Raw genomic sequence first — 19078 nt, forward strand, 5'->3', positions numbered from 1 at the left:
ACGTTAAATTAATATAATCAAATTCTTAAGTTTGCCTAAAAATGTTAAAAGTTGTTTATCATAGTTCTTATTGCGGACTTTGTGTGAAAAAGGTGGTTTGGGTACAAAAGTTTTTGTACTAGAGTCAATTGGTGCATCTTTTTGTTTTAATGTATCTTCTTTAGGCTTCGATAAATCAGTTCCAGGTAAAGTTGAATTTCCGGGCCTGAGTAATTTTTCCCTTAACGAAGAGTGATAGCCTTAACATGCTCTTTCGGATTTTCTTCCGTATGGCTTGGAAGACTTCCCTCTTTGCGGGATGGAATTGATTTAGCGAGTTGTCCAATTTGAATCTCCAAATTATGGATGCTAGATGATTGGTTTTTAATAAGCTGATCGAATTTATTCTCGATCCGTTTAAAACCATCGTCGTGATTACTTATTTTTCCGCTCATAGCATCAATAAATTTGTCGATTTTAGAAGATAAAGTGCTAATTGTATCTCTTGATTGATTTTGATAATTAGTAGTATGATTTTGATTAGCATTAGCATTATTATTATCTCTCCAGTTAAAGTTAGGATGATTTCTCCATCCAGGATTATATGTATTGGAATAAGGGTTATTAGTTTGGTTTTGCCCTTGGACAAAATTTACCTGATCAATTTCACTCATACCTTCGTAATCCACATCTGTTTGGATTGGCTTACCATTAGAATCACACGGTGCCATAAACCTATCAATTTTGTGCGATAAGGCAGAAAATTGGGCTTGCAACATCGCTACTGGATCAAGATTCACTATACCTTTAACTGATGATGTTGTTGAGGATGATGGTTTCGCTAATGGTACGTGTCCATGTTCCGCGGGCCACATACAGCTGTTGATTGCCATTTCCTCCAAAAGTTCTCTTGCTTGGGCAGATGTTTTCTTCATGAATAACCCTCCAGACATAGCATCCAATGAACCTCTAGTTGTAGGATTTAGTCCATTGTAAAATGTTTGCATTAAAAGTTCGGCGGGCAATTGGTGGTGTGGGCATAAACGTTGAAGTTCTTTAAAACGTTCCCAAGCCTCATAAAGAGTTTCATTATCATTTTGAGAAAAAGATGTTAACTCTTTAATGACTCTTGCGGTTAAAAGAGTCCATTGTAAAATGTTTGCATTAAAAGTTCGGGTATTTTTATATCATTTTGCAAGGAATAAGGGCTGATTAATGTCCTTGTGCAGATAAGCAAAGAAAAATGCTAAACTCGCTGGAAACAGCTTGTTTCGCTAAATGCCAATAAGGAGTGGAGCCTTACTTGTGTCCAGCGGTTAAACACCGGATTATCCAATGACAGACAGCGACAGATCGTTGGTGGCAGTGAAAGGAAAGCGGCAGGAGGAGCAGGTGAAAGTGTGTGGCGACGGGATTGCCCAAAGTAGTATGATGATTTGAAGTCTCACCCCCTTGAGTGTTCAAGGGTTAATCTAAAAGTTAATCATTTCGTTAGTTTGTTAATTGTAGTAAGTAGTTGACTTTGTGTGTAAGAAGGGTACGAAGTTGTACCAGATTTTGGACAGTCTCGGTCTTTTCCCCTTTAAATAGGAAAAGCAGAGAAGGTTTAGGGATCAGATTTTATTTTCTTTTTTAGCTTTAGTTCTGTGTATCAAATAGAATAGAAGGAGAAGAGAGCTCTCATGGAGTCTCAAGCGGTAACAACAATATTCCTCTGCTCACTGCTCGATATGAGTGAGTAGACCTTTTAAACGGGCTCGGCATGGCCGACCCGGTGATGTAAGTTTTACAACGCTTCTAAGAATATCTAGTATTTTGCCAATGTTGTGATCAATGAGGATTTAACTTTCTTGCGTAAGCATGTATGTATGTGTTAGACGAATGTTAGGACACTGCTTTCATCTTCACCGATATCTCTATTGATCTCCCATCTTCGAAGCTGACAAGTTAGAAGGTTGTGTCGAGGGTTTTCTCATCTAGAAATGCAGTTTTGTTCTTAATGCTAGAAAGAACGTATCTTTAGGACGCTAAAGATGTTAGTAAATCCTAGGAGTTTGAGAACACACGACAGTTGACTCAAACTCACTTGAAAACTGATACTTTGGCTTCGTTGGCATTATCTTTTATTCATCGAATGTTGTAGGATATAGCACACCGTGTTCGGTCATGTAAAGCCTGTTCTCTTCCTTTAATCGTTGAAAAGTAACCCTATTTCCCTGATTGAGTAATTTGCTAGTCACTAATCAACCAATATCAAAGAAACAACCATAAAGGAAGGCATTTTTTTATAACACACACTGTTTAGCAACAATTTCTCTTATTTATTTGTATCACAATCCCTGTGGAGACGATACTCACTTATCACTTTATTACTTGTATCTAACACTTGCTAGAGTCTGTTTATAGGACAACAAGTTTTTGGCGCCGTTGCCGGGGATTGAGAGCAATAAGTTTATAGCTGAAATTTCTGTAAAACAGGGTGTTTTTAATCTGTGTGTTAAGGCGTGCAGGAACAAAAAGGGTCATTTTTCGTTTATGCGTAGAGCTGCACCTCCTGTTTTTCCTATCGATCTCGAATTAGAGAGAACGTGTAGACGAAACAGAGCGAGAGCTCGACGTGCTAGACAAAGAGAAAGGCAAAGAGAGAGAAGAATGGCTGTAAGGGAAGGACCAGAACAACAAGTTCCACCAAACCAAGAAGAGGAGGGAGAAAATAATAACCCTCCTGTGATGAGAATCAGAGACTACTCTCGGCCAACTACCGAGGGACACTCATCGTGTATCGTATTGCCCAACGAGGGAAACAACATGTTCGAAGTAAAAGGGTCCATGATACAAATGATTCAAGCCTCGGTGCAATTTAATGGGTTTCAATCTGAAGATCCTAATGGGCATCTTCAAGAATTCATTACCTTATGCAACACATTCAGGTCGAACAGAGGTGTCTCTGATGATGTGATCAGATTAAAGCTGTTCCCTTTTTCACTAAGGGATAAAGCAAAAACATGGCTGCGGAATTTACAGCCTGGAACGATCACGAGTTGGGAAGAAATGGCACGAGCTTTTCTGATGAAGTATTTTCCACCTCGACAAGCCATTAAGCTACGAAATGAAGTGTCACGCTTTATACAAGATGAAGATGAGTCGTTGGCAGAAGCATGGGAAAGATACAAGGAGCTGCTCAGAAGGGTGCCAAATCATGGTATCCCCATGTGGATGCAAATGCAAAATTTTTACAATGGAGCGACCAACGTTTACAAAATCCAGATCGAATCTATCGCAAATGGTAACCCGAAAGATCTAGAGCCACAAGCTTTATATGACCTAATAGAGAAAGTGGTCAGCACGAGTTACAACTGGCATTCGTCACGAAGTGAAGGAAAAAGGACAGGAAACGAGGATGTCGTTTCAAAACTAACAAGCTAAGTAGAACAGCTTACCCGACAGATGGGAAAGATAAATGTCTCATCTATTCACAATGAACCGCCATTTAGTGAACCACCATTCACCGAAAGTTGTGGTTTTTGCGGAGGAGCTCATTTCAATATCAACTGTCCTGGAGTAAAGCAAGGAAAAGGCACACGGGCTGAATGCGACTACGCAGGATACAATCAGAGGAATCAACCAAACCGTTACTCCAACACTTACAACTCGGAAACGAGGAACCATCCAAATTTTGGATGGACAGGCCAACCGGACCAGCAAGGACAGTATCAGGAGCAGCCAACAACAGCAAGGAGGACATTACCAAAGACAACCTCAGCAGCATTATAAGCAACCTGTGCCACAAAAGGAAGAAGTCGAACCAGATATGAAAACAATGATGATGTAGTTCATGAAACAGACGCAGGCATCGATCAAGAATCTGGAAACACAAGTCCACCAGATCGCCGCGTCAACATCAAAAGGAAAAGGAATAATGCCGAGCAATACTGAGCCAAATCCTAAAGGCGACGTCATGGCAATCACCTTGAGGTCTGGTAAGGAAACTCAACCAGTTGTTTTATCTAACAAAGACGCTGAGCGTGCAGAAACATCCAAAGAGGCTGAAGGGGAACTAGAACAAGCTGTTCCTGGTGATCAAGAGGAGGAAAGGGTTTATAAACCACCACAGCCGTATGTCCCACCAGTGCCATATCCAACACGGCTGATCAACAAGAAGTTGGAGGAGCAGAATTCTAAAGTGTTGGACACTTTGAGGAAATTGCACATCAACATACCTTTTGTGGAAGCACTAGCACAGATGCCGACATACGCAAAATTCCTCAAAGATATCTTATCGAACAAGAAGAAACTGGAGAACATTTCCATGATACAACTCAACAGAGACTGTTCGTCCATACTCTAAAACAAGCAGCAGCTTCCAAAGAAGCTAAAAGATCCAGGGAGTTTTTCGATTCCTTGTTCAATTGGGAAGCTGACTATTGAAAATGCACTTTGTGACCTAGGAGCTAGCATAAACCTAATGCCTTATTCTGTGTATGCACAACTCGGGTTAGGAGAACCACAACCCACTCATATGTCTATTCAATTAGCTGATCGTTTTGTATGCTATCCTAGGGGAATAGTAGAAGACGTGTTAGTCCTAGTAGGAAAATTCATTTTGCCTATTGATTTCATTATAATGGACATTGACGAAGATTTGCATGTCCCTATTATCCTAGGAAGACCATTTCTAGCAACAGGAAAAGCATTGATAGATGAAGGAGAGGGAAAGTTATTCTTAAGGATAAATGGTGAGGAAGTGATATTTAAAATGAATGAAGCAATGAGGCGCGCGAATAATAATGATGACACTTGCTGTTTCTTAGATGATTTTCAGAGTCTTACTACGAAGCAGGAACAAGACACATTAGAAACCTTATTGGGGAGTGAGATAAACATATGCGAAGGAACAGGGTGTTCCATTGAAAGTAACTTTCCGACACCTCCGTTAGACCCTGCTATTCCAACTCATCAAGAACCGCCAGAGGTACCCACTGTGCCTGTGTCTAAGCCAGAATTGAAGCCGTTGCCTGAACATCTCGAGTATGCTTTCCTGGAACCACCAAGCGGAAGTCCTGTCATAATATCATCAAAATTAACTCCTGATCAGAAGGCGCAACTGATGGCGGTCTTGTGAAGAAACAAGGCGGCAATAGCATGGAAAATTGATGACATAAAAGGAATTAGCCCGGCAGTCTGTGTTCATAAAATCTTGATGGAAAAAGACCACCGACCAACTGTTCAGTCGCAACGTAGGCTAAATCCCCACATGAAGGAGGTTGTGAGAAAGGAGGTGATCAAACTTCTCGATGCTGGCATTATCTACCCAATATCTGATAGTGTGTGGACAAGCCCTGTCCACATTGTGCCTAAGAAAGGCGGAACAACCGTAGTCCTAAATGAAAAGGACGAGCTAGTTCCCACAAGAACAATAACAGGGTGGAGAGTTTGCGTCGACTACAGGAAGCTTAATGAAGCCACAAGGAAGGACCATTTCCCCTTACCCTTCATTGACCAGATGTTAGAACGACTAACGGGGTATGCATTCTATTGTTTTCTTGATGGGTATTCAGGATACAACCAAATCGCAATTCATTGCGATGACCAAGAGAAAACCACGTTCACATGTCCATATGGGACTTATGCTTACAGAAGGATGCCGTTCGGACTGTGCAACGCTCCTGCCACTTTTCAGAGATGTATGATGTCAATTTTTCATGACATGGTGGAGCGGACTGTGGAAATTTTTATGGATGACTTCTCGGTCTATGGAAGTTCATTCGATAGCTGTCTAAGCAATCTTGAAGCGGTGCTCGCGCGGTGCAAGGAGACTAATTTAGTCTTAAACTGGGAAAAGTGCCACTTCATGGTGAATGGCGGAATTGTCCTAGGACATAAAATTTCTGAAAAGGGGATGGAAGTGGACAAGGCAAAAGTGGAAGTAATCGAGAAGCTGGCTGTGCCTACAAACGTCAAAGATGTGAGAAGTTTTTTGGGGCACGCAGGGTTTTATCGCCGGTTTATAAAAGATTTTTCAAAGATAGCACTCCCATTGTCCGCCCTACTCCATAAGGAGGCCGAGTTCTCTTTCAATGCAGACTGTTTGAAGGCCTTTGAGCTCTTAAAGACTAAGCTGATCAACTCACCTATACTAGCAGGACCAGATTGGGAGCAACCTTTTGAAATAATGTGCGACGCAAGCGATACTTGTGTGGGAGCTGTTCTTGGACAGAGGATTAAGAAGAGGTTTCGACCTATCTACTATGCCAGCAAAACATTGAACGTGGCCCAGCAAAACTATACTACTACCGAGAAGGAACTTCTGGCGGTTGTGTATGCTTTCGACAAGTTCAGGCCCTACTTGGTTTTATCCAGGGTGATTGTTCACACAGATCACGCAGCGTTGCGTTCCTTGTTCGCGAAACAAGATGCTAAGCCAAGGTTGATCCGATGGTTGCTATTACTTCAGGAGTTCGATTTGGAAATTAAGGATCAAAAGGGAACGGAGAATGTTGCTGCAGATCATTTGTCAAGGATTGATCACAAGGGCAGAGTTGAACAAATAGAAATCGTGGAAAGGTTTCCTGACGAGCATCTGTATGCGGCGCAGTCTGCGCCATGGTTCGCCGATATAGCCAATTACCTTGCAAATTCGCTCAAACCACACAACCTATCCACAAATCAGAAAAGGAAGTTTTTCTCTGAAATCAAGTATTATTTTTGGGATGACCCTTACCTTTTCAGGTTGTGCGCGGACCAAATCATTCGAAGATGCATATCGCAAGAAGAGGGACAGGATGTTCTCAGCCACTGTCATAACCGCGAAGCAGGAGGACACCATAGTGCAAGCCGTACCGCGGCAAAGGTTCTCCAATCAGGTTTTTTTTGGCCCACTCTTTTTAAGGATGCTAATACATTCGTTGGAACTTGTAATGAGTGCCAACGAACGGGAAACATTTCCGCTCGAAATGCAATGCCTCTAAACAACATAGTTGTGTGCGAAATTTTTGACATATGGGGCATAGATTTTATAGGACCATTCCCAACTTCCTAAAGGAATAAATACATCCTAGTGGCGGTAGATTATGTGAGCAAATGGGTCGAAGCACTAGCAAGTCCCACCAATGACGCCCGCGTGGTAGTCAAATTTCTGAAAAGACTGTTCGCTAGATTCGGGGTCCCGCGAGCGATCATTAGTGATCAAGGGACCCACTTCTGTAATGCGAAATTTGAAAAATTAATGGGAAAACTTGGAGTCTCACACAGGGTTGCCACACCTTACCATCCACAAACCAGTGGACAGGTGGAGATCTCCAATAGGGAGATAAAACGAATCTTAGAGAAAACCGTTGGCAACTCTCGAAAGGATTGGGCAAACAAGCTTGATGATGCTCTTTGGGCATATCGTACCGCTTATAAAACACCGATTAGAATGTCTCCTTTTCGGTTGCTATACGGGAAATCTTGTCACTTGCCGGTGGAAATGGAACACCGCGCATTTTGGGCATTAACATTTTTAAATTTTGAGACACAGGCTGTTGGTGAACAGAGAAGTTTATAGCTGAGCGAAATGGAGGAATTCAGGATGTTCTCATACGAAAATGCCGTGAATTACAAAGCCAGGACCAAGCAGTGGCACGACAAAAAGCTTATGAACAAGGTGTTCCATGAAGGACAACACGTCCTTCTTTTCAACTCACGATTGAGGCTCTTTCCGGGAAAGCTCAAGTCAAGATGGTCAGGACCATTCATTGTAAACCGTGTATTTGCACATGGAGCTGTTGAAATTTTCAAAGATGGGGGTGATCTTTTTAAGGTGAACGGACAAAGATTAAAACCATATTTAGAGAACGATCACACGAGGAAGATTGATACTGTTCATTTCCAGGATCCCCCAGGACTGTAAAAGGAAGAGAACAGGGTGTCCGCTACAAACACCAATTGTAGCACAAGTAACTTTGCATTTTATTGATTTTTGTCTTTACTTTTTTATTTTAGTTGTTTCCGTTGTGTAAAGAGTGTTTGAAGTGACTTCATTTTGAGTAAATTCTGCCTAGGCACAATTGTAAAACCTAAAAATCCTTCCAAGGGTGAGGTAGTGCAATTGTACCTGTGTTGTAGGGAAAGGAAAAATCGAAGAAATTTGGGCGGTAGGATTTTGTTATTAAAGCTAGGGAAAGTGGAACGTCCACTCCTATGCCAAATAGGCAATCATACCGCCTGTTTTTCTCCTCAATAAGATTGAACGGTTGGGGGGGGTATAAATGCTAAAATTAAATCTTGACCGTTCATCTACCCTCTTTTTGATTCAAAAACACGCGCCTTTCTGCCGATTTGTCCAGGTGGCCAACTTTGATTCGGCCTCAAACTGACAGATTGGCGGAAAGACGCCTCGTTTCCCTACTTAAAGAAGATGTATCTCAGTTCAGACCTTCTATCACCAAATTTCTTTCTTTTCTTTGAGACTTCTTTTCACAAAGGCAGTTCATGATCTGTGCCCTATACCACTGGAAAACCCTACTTAAACTTGACAGCGAAATGAGAACCCGAGGCTCGGGCAAAAACGTGAAAATTGAGGGTTCTTCCAAGAAAGAAAAAGCAAAGGCAAAAATGGCGGAACCGTGCACTGTGGCGTTTGTCCCTGATGAGAAGCTGGTCAAGAAGCTTTCCTAGTTCAAAGACGTCTCTGTTCAGGCGTACTATGATGAGCTCGTGAAACTTCAGTTCGGACCCATCCGAACAGTTTGCTGGGAAACCCTAAAAAGGCTTAAGCTCGAGGATCGTGTACGCACCCTCATGAAGTCTGGCCATTTTGAATGTTTCTTTGAAATGACGGAACCGGCCTATCGGGAACTAACACTCGAGTTCTTGGCAACTTTTAAGCACAATGCGGAGATTACCGATCATGATGAAGAGGGAAAGTTTTGCTTCAGGCTAATGGGTCACTCCCAAAGGCCTTCGCTTAACTTGTTCAACCAGATGTTAGATGCTACCAATGATGACGACCTAGAATCCGAGAGCTATAAAGAGGCATTCACCACAACGCCTGATTTTTTCGACCCTGTGGCCTTCTGGGAATCACTTTCAGGGCAGAAACATTATGACGGCAGTTCGTCCAAGGCGTCCAATATCGATGATTATGCTGTTCGGTATTTGCACAAGTTGATCTTTGGTACAATCTTCGCCCGAGAAAACCAAGCCACCATGCCACATGCAGATCTCACCGTGTTGTGGAGTATGGCAGTTGGACCGAGAATGAATTTGGGATTCTGGTTTGGGGAGTACATCAGCGCTTTTTCCAAGAAAAGCTCATCGGTTATCTGTTATGGTAGCATTGTCACCAGAATTGCGGAGTCAATCGGGGTGTTTAAACCTGAAGACCACTCCCGTCTCACGATTGTGAATCACCCTGACCCCATTGATCTCAAGAGCCTCCAAAAGATGTTATTTGGAAAGATTGTGAATGGGAAATGGGTCTAGATGTCTGATTTTGTTACATCTCGGCAGACTGAGAGCCGAAAAAGGAAAAGCGAGCCTGTCCTATCAGTGTCGTCAGATTCCGAGCAAGTCGAGAAGCCAAAAGACTTGGCCTTTTATAAGAAATGTGCAAAGATGACCTGCGAGGATGTGATGGATAAATTCAATGCCCTGTTTGCCCAGAATCTGGCAAACCGCGAAATGATATTCGCCATGGAGCAAAAGTACGCATCACAACAGGGCGAGATCGACATGCTTAAAAGCCTGTGCATTGAGGAGCATGCCAAAGAAAGTCCTTCTGGTTTCTCTGTGAAAAGTCCGGTAAGACAAGTGCCTGAAACACCTGCCAGTGCCAATGTTAAGGTTAACGCTGTCGCCTCCTCAAAGGAGGAGGGTATTCCTGCCCCTGGGGATAGAGAGGTTAACTCCTCTCTTTCCCATCACGCCTGATCTGACCAAATATTCGCTGTCCTAGCATCTGGTAACCTCTAACACCCTTACTCTTTCATGTTTTGTTCCGCCTATCTTGTATAATCTGCTGCCGTGATTATTAACATTGAGGACAATGTTTTGTTTTCTTTTGGGGGTGGGGATTGTGCTGTGTGCATCACAATTTATAATTTATGCGGAAATAACATGATAAATGCTGCAAATCTGTTGGTTTAATTTAGTGATTTGATGTAGAACAAATATCCCTTGAGAATCCTTGTGCATATCCTTGGTAATTATTGTCTGCTTCCATTATTTTCTTTCCGCCTATGTTTGTTCCATCTAGAGAATTGCTTGGTGTTATGTAGGAATCATAGAGCAGAATGTGCTTGCTTTGGTGTTAGATTGTGTTAATTGCTTGTTTGTATTTCGTGTTCCCTAATGAAGGAAGTTCCAAAAATTTTGAAATCTTTAATTCCTCTTTCAAAATTAGTAATCATGGCCTTACTGCATTTTTTTCCCCGAAAATAGTGAGAAATTGAGCCTCATAATGCATCCATGGTATGCATTGTTTTTTTCGAGTGGGCCGACACTCACTATCTTTAGGGGGAATTTGCCTTGGTACCCTGATGAAACGGTGATTAGTTCTGAATTTCATAGGAGGAAAAAGGCATTTAGTTATTCCCTCCGCTACACAAAAGGCACCTGTGCTATGCACCCCAATTATTAGGATAACCAAGTCGAGCCATAACCTGCTCTTTCTGAATAACCACAAATAATAGCCCTCTCCCTCCACTTAACTCTAAAATACCTTGAGTTCTGTCTTATGCCTCGAATTGCCAATTGTTTAAAATAAAAATCATGTGCTTAAGTTATGCAAATATAAGCAATTGAGAAAAAGGAAAAGATTGAAGGAACTAGGGAACATAATGTGGGGAGGAAGGAACCTTTATATTCAAAAGAGTAATGGGTTATGTGTGAACAGGTTGTGTAGAAGAAGTGTGTGTAAACTGCAATCATTATAGGTTGCATATGATAAATAAAGTGCAAAAAGACAGAATTCATACACTGAAATAGCTTTTCACTGTCAAACCAGAGCCCTAGCCTAACATTACAACCTTTACAAAGTCCTTTGGACTATGTCAGGAGGAACTTTGACCCTTAGACTCGGGATCAATAGGCAAACTCACGCCCTAAGGGTGTGGTGTCTGAGCTGAGGAGTGAAATCGCATTCGTTTTCCTATGGCAAAAAGATGTCATGTGAGAGTGAGTGAATTATTCCATCCCTTAGTGAGGCATGTCTGGCTGTTGGTAACTCTTTGTGAAAAAGGAAGTCTAAATTTTAAGATTTGAGGAATTTCTTGAGCAAAAAGGACACAACTTTCAAAACAAGCTTTTACTCTTCGATAAAACATTAGCATGCATCTGTTCATCTCCTAGTAATACCAAGCGTTCTATGTTTCTTTACTCGTCGTTCTCAGTCATTAAACTAATTTCATTCCTAACCCTTTTGTTTACTCTCTTCTTACAATTTGTTGCTTGAGGACAAGCAAAGGTTCAATTTGGGGGTATTTGTTAGGCATGAAATTGACTAAGATTAAACAGTTAATTTATAAGGAAATTCGGGTATTTTTATATCATTTTGCAAGGAATAAGGGCTGATTAATGTCCTTGTGCAGATAAGCAAAGAAAAATGCTAAACTCGCTGGAAACAGCTTGTTTCGCTAAATGCCAATAAGGAGTGGAGCCTTACTTGTGTCCAGCGGTTAAACGCCGGATTATCCAATGACGGACAACGACAGATAGTTGGTGGCAGTGAAAGGAAAGCTGCAGGAGGAGCAGGTGAAAGTGTGTGGCGACAGGATTGCCCAAAGTAGCATGATGATTTGAAGTCTCACCCCCTTGAGTGTTCAAGGGTTAATCTAAAAGTTAATCATTTCGTTAGTTTGTTAATTGTAGTAAGTAGTTGACTTTGTGTGTAAGAAGGGTACGAAGTTGTACCAGATTTTGGACAGTCTCGGTCTTTTCCCCTTTAAATAGGAAAAGCAGAGAAGGTTTAGGGATCGGATTTTATTTTCTTTTTTAGCTTTAGTTCTGTGTATCAAATAGAATAGAAGGAGAAGAGAGCTCTCATGGAGTCTCAAGCGGTAACAACAATATTCCTCTGCTCACTGCTCGATATGAGTGAGTAGACCTTTTGAACGGGCTCGGCATGGCCGACCCGGTGATGTAAGTTTTACAACGCTTATATGAATATCTAGTATTTTGCCAATGTTGTGATCAATGAGGATTTAACTTTCTTGCGTAAGCATGTATGTATGTGTTAGATGAATGTTAGGACACTGCTTTCATCTTCACCGATATCTCTATTGATCTCCCATCTTCGAAGCTGACAAGTTAGAAGGTTGTGTCGAGGGTTTTCTCATCTAGAAATGCAGTTTTGTTGTTCTTAATGCTAGAAAGAACGTATCTTTAGGACGCTAAAGATGTTAGTAAATCCTAGGAGTTTGAGAACACACGACAGTTGAATCAAACTCACTTGAAAACTGATACTTTGGCTTCGTTGGCATTATCTTTTATTCATCGAATGTTGTAGGATGTAGCACACCGTGTTCGAACAAAACTTATTTATAATCGGTTAAATTTACTTTTAGGTTTATGATATGGAAAAATCGTTTAATCGGTTTTGGTTTTGAAATTGCTAGAATGAGAATTAGATTAGATTATGAAAATGTTAGAAAATATTCTGATTTAAGAATGAATTTGCAAGATAGGAACTTTTAGTACTTTTTAGAAAAGTAAACAGATGTATTTGTTTGCATTAAGCAAAGAAAACAACTTTAAACTTTGTACGAATTATATAAAGATGAAATAAATGACGGAACCTCTAATTAATTGGCTTTGAACATGACAAAACCCTTTCGGGATAGTTGCCCTTAATCAAATTAAAACTCTTTCGAGATAATAATTTGCCTAAGTGTTCAACAAAGTTTCCTTGTAAAGATTTTGAATTAAATACGTTTTAATGAAAACACCAGCAGTCACTTTAGTGGATTGGTTACCATAAGTGCTGCATAAAAATCTATCGAATAGAACATACTTTATTAGATGAAATATAAATTGATACAAGTTTACAGAGAACATGGAGCATGGAAACATTCGACGACTTGCAAGTGAACGGGTTGTCAATCCTTTCCTTGGGTTTCGTTAGAGTTTGTCAGGCTCCGGGGCGGATCCTCTACTCAATCTTCTCGTTGAATCTTCGTAATAGAGACTGGGTCGGTCTACTACAAAAATGAAAACTAAACTGGAACAATATCTAAACGCTACTAAACTTGTTATTATTGAATAAACAATGTGTGTACAACATATTGCTTTTGAACAGAATCGAAATCTAACTTCTGAATCACTTGATTCGGAATTTCTGCATAAATTCTATACTAATCTCTTTTTTCTACATATCTTCAACTCTCCATCAACTCTTTATTTATAGATGTTGAAGAGTCTTGATTGAAGTGTCGTGTCCGTTGTGAAGGATCGTGCCTGTTGCGAAATGACGTCTTTATCCACCCGAACGATCGCGTTTCGTTGAAAACGAAAGTGTGTAACTAGGCTTCTAAAATCTCCTGCTCGTACCGAGAATATTAAATTCTCTACCGAGAATGGGGGAGCATCAATTGGTCTTCAAACGAAGGAAGGAAAAGCTGGGGAACGCGTGTCGCGACCGAGAATTTGGGGGCCGCGGTCGCGGCACGGAACGTTTTTTGGTTCTTCTGCTTTCTTTCGCGTCCTCGATTTGGTGTAATTAATTTCTGTCGTCTTCGACTCCTTTTGTAGGGGTTTTCTTCTGTTTTTGAGCTCTTTTCATTCCTATTTGGATTTTACCAAATATTTATGTACCTTACAAGAAAGAAACATATTCGAGAGTAAAAGCTTCCTAAACAGTTATAAATAGCATAAATTCGTAGCAATATTGATGTAATTATCGATGATATTTTAGGTATATTTTGGGCTTAACATGTATCAGATATATATAGATTACAAAGGATATGATTTGCATATAATTAAGCCTAGATTAGCTCATAGAGTCAATTAATATGATTTGCCTATAATTAAGCCTAGATTATATTATAGGCAATTATCCTATAATTAAGCCAAGATTAAACGTGTTAGATATATATTATATTCACGGTAATTATATATTGTATTTATGGTAATTATATATTGTATTTATGGTAATTATCCTATATTTATGGTAATTATATATTTAACGTGTAAACAAAATAAGTAAAAATTTAAACTAAATATTTTTATTAGAATCATCTCATAAATGCTCATGTGATCTTTTAATATAATAAGGAAAATAATTTCTTTAGTTGGATTCAAGGAATGATGACTATTGGGAGAAGAATAGTTTGTTTGTTTTTTCTAACAAAGTGACATTATAGAATTAATTAAAACTAGTTTTGGAATTGTAATTTTGATTACATCATATTAGAGTCTCTTCTCTTTAATTGGGAGGTTTAAACTCCTAACAATTTCATTTTTAAATTAAGTTTTTGTATGAAATAATGATGAAGTTTCTTAGGAACATGTGTAGTAAAAACAAAATCTTAAACTATTATCTGGACTTTAAGAATATAATACAAAATAAACTAAAGGTTGAAATAATGCTACCTCCACCTTCATCCATAAGAATCCACTAAATCAACACTTACGGGCAACAATTAGGTAACACTAAATCAACAACAACAAAAGGAAAAATAATACAATATCCGCATAGTGCTAGCTTCATCTCTAGGAATCCACATAAATAAGCAACTATTTTGTTGATATCTACACAAAATTCTAAAAAACTAATGTATCCTTATTCCATATCAAAATTTATGATTTCCAGAAGAGGAACAATAAGCAAGCGATAGTTCCAAATCAAACTACTTCCTAAGTCCAAAAATTAGCAATTCTAGCACTGTTAGTAGGAAACAAAGTTAGAAGTGAGCACAACATCAAATTCAGAAAAATGATTTTGAGTTTAGAGGATTTTGGGAAGTTTGGGGATTTAGGGTTAGGGATTTCAGAAAAACTATTTGGATTTTAGAAAAACTATTTCAATTTTTATCTAAAAGTTCAAATATAGAGGCATGTTTTTGGTCCGTAGAGAAACTTACAAATTATAGAGTTCGATGATGAGCTTTATACAAGCAACAGAGGGTGGATTTACAAAGGCCGATGGTGGATCTCTCACCCTCAAATAGCAAGTTATCGTCAAATGGTGGTGAATTTCAACTTGGAACTTTATCTCCCTCAAACAATCAAGCTCTGCGAAAATGGTGTGAAGAAATTGGTTTGGGAAAGAGGAAGGGTGTGTGTTGTGTTTATCAGCTACAATAGAAGTTAGAATGAAAAAATTTATCTTTTATACTAAGTGAATGTGAAACCGTAAATAAAATAAGGGTGATTCTGTAATTTTAGATTTTTGGGTCAGTTTCGTGCTTTTCGGGTTGACCCGAACACGACCCGAAAATTTTAATGTCAATTTTGGGTTGACCCAAAAATGACACATTACATATTAAGCTCAACACTAACACTAAATATATGTGTCGTGTGTGGCTTTGCCACCTCTAACCCGGCTTCCATGCTTAACTAATAAAATCGCATAACAATCAAATTTCATGTGATGGTAATGATCATTTACCAATTTCAACATCGATAGGTAAAAGATTGGAAAATGCATTTAGTAATTTTGACAATGAGAAACCTAATTATTCTAAGTAGAAACATATAAATCGGGATAAAATAAAAGAATTCCAAAACATATGAAAATGGGGGAAGAATAGAAAATTACATTCCAAATAAAAACAAAATTTAAGGGGGGGAAAGATAAACCCTGAGAAATTTTTTTATCCTCTTTAATTTAGACAAAAAGACACATCCCAACATTAACAGAGGGAAAAAAAGAGCGAAATATGAAAGCTATGCATAGGAAAAAAACAAAAAATAAATATATCCTTGATAACAAAAACAAAAAAAAAATGAAATCATTAATTGAATAAAATATTAACTTCGTGGAATCAAGATGAAAATATTTTTTTTAAGACAATAGAAATGTAATTAAAGTTTACCTGCTAAACTCTACGATCCCACTAAATGCTCAATTCGATCAAAGTGAAAATTAAAGCAAAAACAAGAGAAAGCCATAGAAACCACATCATTAAGAGCAAAAATATAAAACTAATTTGAGAATTAATAAGAGCAATCTTTTCCCATCAGTAGCATGATTATCTTACTTATTAAAAGAAAAACTTAATTCAGAAAATGTAAACTTCAAAATCTGTAATTGCATGTAAAAATACAAGCATAACAATATATATAATATTATATAAGATCGATGTAATAAATCAACAATATTGACTTATTTATTAAAATAAAAGCCTAATATTCCAAAAATAAATTAACTTCAAAATCTCATTATATTCATGCAAAAGGAGATGTGGAGCAATATATATAACTAATGTAACAAATCCACATAATTTTTCAATACTTTGATAGCATAGGCAGTGTAATGCATGAACTAATTCAAAGCAATTACCTCAAGATGTTGGCTTCTTTTAAAGGCAACACTACATCTACAACATCAAGTCCTAACAATCTGCCCTACAAAATCAAAATGACATACATTTGAAACCAAACTAATAAAAAATACAAAATTATTTCCAAAAGAAGCAATACGCATAAGACAAAATGAAATGCTACATGGCAATCGAAACAACCAAAATATGATAATAAAAGAACCAATTGATGGTCCTATTTTTTTAAAATAGAAGCTAAATTTATGAAAGTTTAACTTCAAAATCCAATACCATTCATACAAAACCAAATGAAAGTAGTTAGCAAAGAAATCAAATAATTATGTGAAATTAAAGTATAACAACAAAAATTACTTTGGCAAAGATGCAAATTAAGTAAGCTGAAGAAAGCACATTTGCAAGGAAAAATTATCGTCAAAATATCAGAAGATCAATTCCCCAACATTCACACTCTATCTTTAGCAGGTCTTTCATTAGCAAAATGGCAATTGAAATCCCAAAACAGCCTTCCACAGAGGCAATTGTTTCTTCCAATTCAGATTTTATGTGATGGAGTCAAAATAGTATATAAAATATCAGATTTCATATGATGGTAATGATCATCTACCAATTTTATCTCCAAAGCTAGAAATGCATTGCTATTGTTAGTGGATTCCATGCTTAACTCATAAAATCAAAGGATAATCAAATTTCACGTGATGGTAATGGTCATCGACCAATTTCATGTGTAAAGCTAGAAATGCATTGCTATTATTAATGGCTTCCATAGTTAACTCATAAAATCACAGACCAATCAAATTCTAAACGTGAAATAAATTATGTCTAGTAACTTAAATTGGGATGTGTAAAAGTGAGAGTGAATAGGGATGTGTAACAGTGAGAGTGAATAAAAACTTGAATAACTCTTTTTGAATAAATACTCATTTTTAGACATTTACTCATAGTTGAAACACATGAACTTGTAGCACACAAACACACCCATGGAAAGATACTTTGAGCCACGAGCACATTAAATAGCTCGATTATTTTTCTTTGATGTGGGATCCACACTTTTTTTTAACTATAGGGCTTACATCAAATACTAACTAAAACCACCCACACTGAATTAAGAATTTGATATGATTAAGGCCTTCTTTCATTTTCGCCATATAAACAAAAAACCTACCTAAAATCAATTTCCATTGTTCACCCCGTTGAGCCTTGCCTTTCTTTCGCCACCATAACACAAACCAATACCATCACTTTCTACCCAAAATAACCCGAAATTCACGAGTTTCTAACCAACTTCCCTTAAGGTATTATGAGTCTAAAAATAAGAAGAGCACCCGAGCAAAAACATATACATTCTTTAGCTCATACACATCAACCCCCTAATGCAATTCTCACATTCCACAAAAACGCTTATACAAAGAAAAGAAAAAAAATGAATACACTCAAGTACCCAATTGCACCTTAATTTTTTAGAAACTCAATAAGATTCTTGAAACCTCACTTCCACTATGATCACACCCGTCCTTAACCATTCATTACCACCCAATTAAGCCCTTTTGATCAAATCCTAGTAAGGAAGCATAGTGGTAGAGGTTGGATGACCGTGCAAGCCCACGATAGTTACTACTTGTGTCGGAAAATTGAGAGAGAACACCTTACCCCAAACACTTGAGCGTAAAGAGCGAATCCCTTGTGAGGTTTTTTAACGAGTTCATTATGCATCGATTGGTGGAAAAATGTCTCACTAATGGCCAAAGTACAAATTCAAAAATCATGTAGTTATTTAAGGTATTTATCATGATTTAGATGTTTCGAAATTAAGATCTTCTATGTTGTTACTTGAATTGAATCGTGTCTCTTTGTTAATCTATTTGAATACTTGGTCTTCTAGCTTTGTTTTCGGATTTAATCTGCTTGAGGACAAGCAAAGGCTTAAAGTTTGGGGATGTTGTTGCCGTTTACTTTCACCATAAATTTTAGTTATATTTTCACCCATTTTTATGTGTTTTTCAATTGTTTTAGTAGCAATTTTACTAAATCTCACTTTGTTTCTCAAATTCACACACTATCATGTGTTATTTAATTTAATTCACAAGTTTTATAGTATATTTCTCACACTCTCACACACCCCACAAATTGAAAATTTACTTTAGTAAGTTACAGGATGGAAAAAGGGGTGCGTTCCGAGCAAAAACGACAAAAGGCAAAATTTCACATTTTGACTAGGTCTCAGCGAGACCTAGCTAAAGAAGGCCTGGAACTTTAAGTTCCAAGGGTAGGTCTCGGCGAGACCTCCCCAAAATCTACAACTTGGAGCTTCAAAAAGGTGCTGATTTAGGCCTACAAGGTACAGGTCTCGGCGAGACCTGCAATTTCTAGCAAGTTGCAAGTAGACGGCTCCTCTTCTCAATGCTAGCCCATACCCTTCCTCAATTGAACTTCTCAAGGACATTTAATGCACCAATTCGGTATTTTGGAGGCTACTAATAATCAATTTAAGATTATCATCTTGATTGGAGCAAGATTTAGCCTATAAATAAATGAGATGTTGGAAGAGAATGTACACGATTTCCATTTCTATTGTAGCCAAGCTTTGGGCGATTGTCAATTACTCTTGTTTTAATCAATTT

General features: G+C 38.3%; 1 non-coding gene across 1 annotated transcript; it reads left to right on the forward strand.

Annotated features, from left to right (window-relative positions):
• Window positions 1–1002: 1002 nt before the first annotated feature.
• On the forward strand, window positions 1003–1109 carry LOC136215954 (small nucleolar RNA R71). Its single transcript, XR_010682956.1, has one exon. It is a non-coding gene; the product is annotated as a small nucleolar RNA R71 (small nucleolar RNA).
• Window positions 1110–19078: the final 17969 nt, after the last annotated feature.

Source organism: Euphorbia lathyris, chromosome 1, assembly GCF_963576675.1.
Source record: "Euphorbia lathyris chromosome 1, ddEupLath1.1, whole genome shotgun sequence".
In the NCBI taxonomy this organism is placed as follows: Eukaryota; Viridiplantae; Streptophyta; class Magnoliopsida; order Malpighiales; family Euphorbiaceae; genus Euphorbia; species Euphorbia lathyris.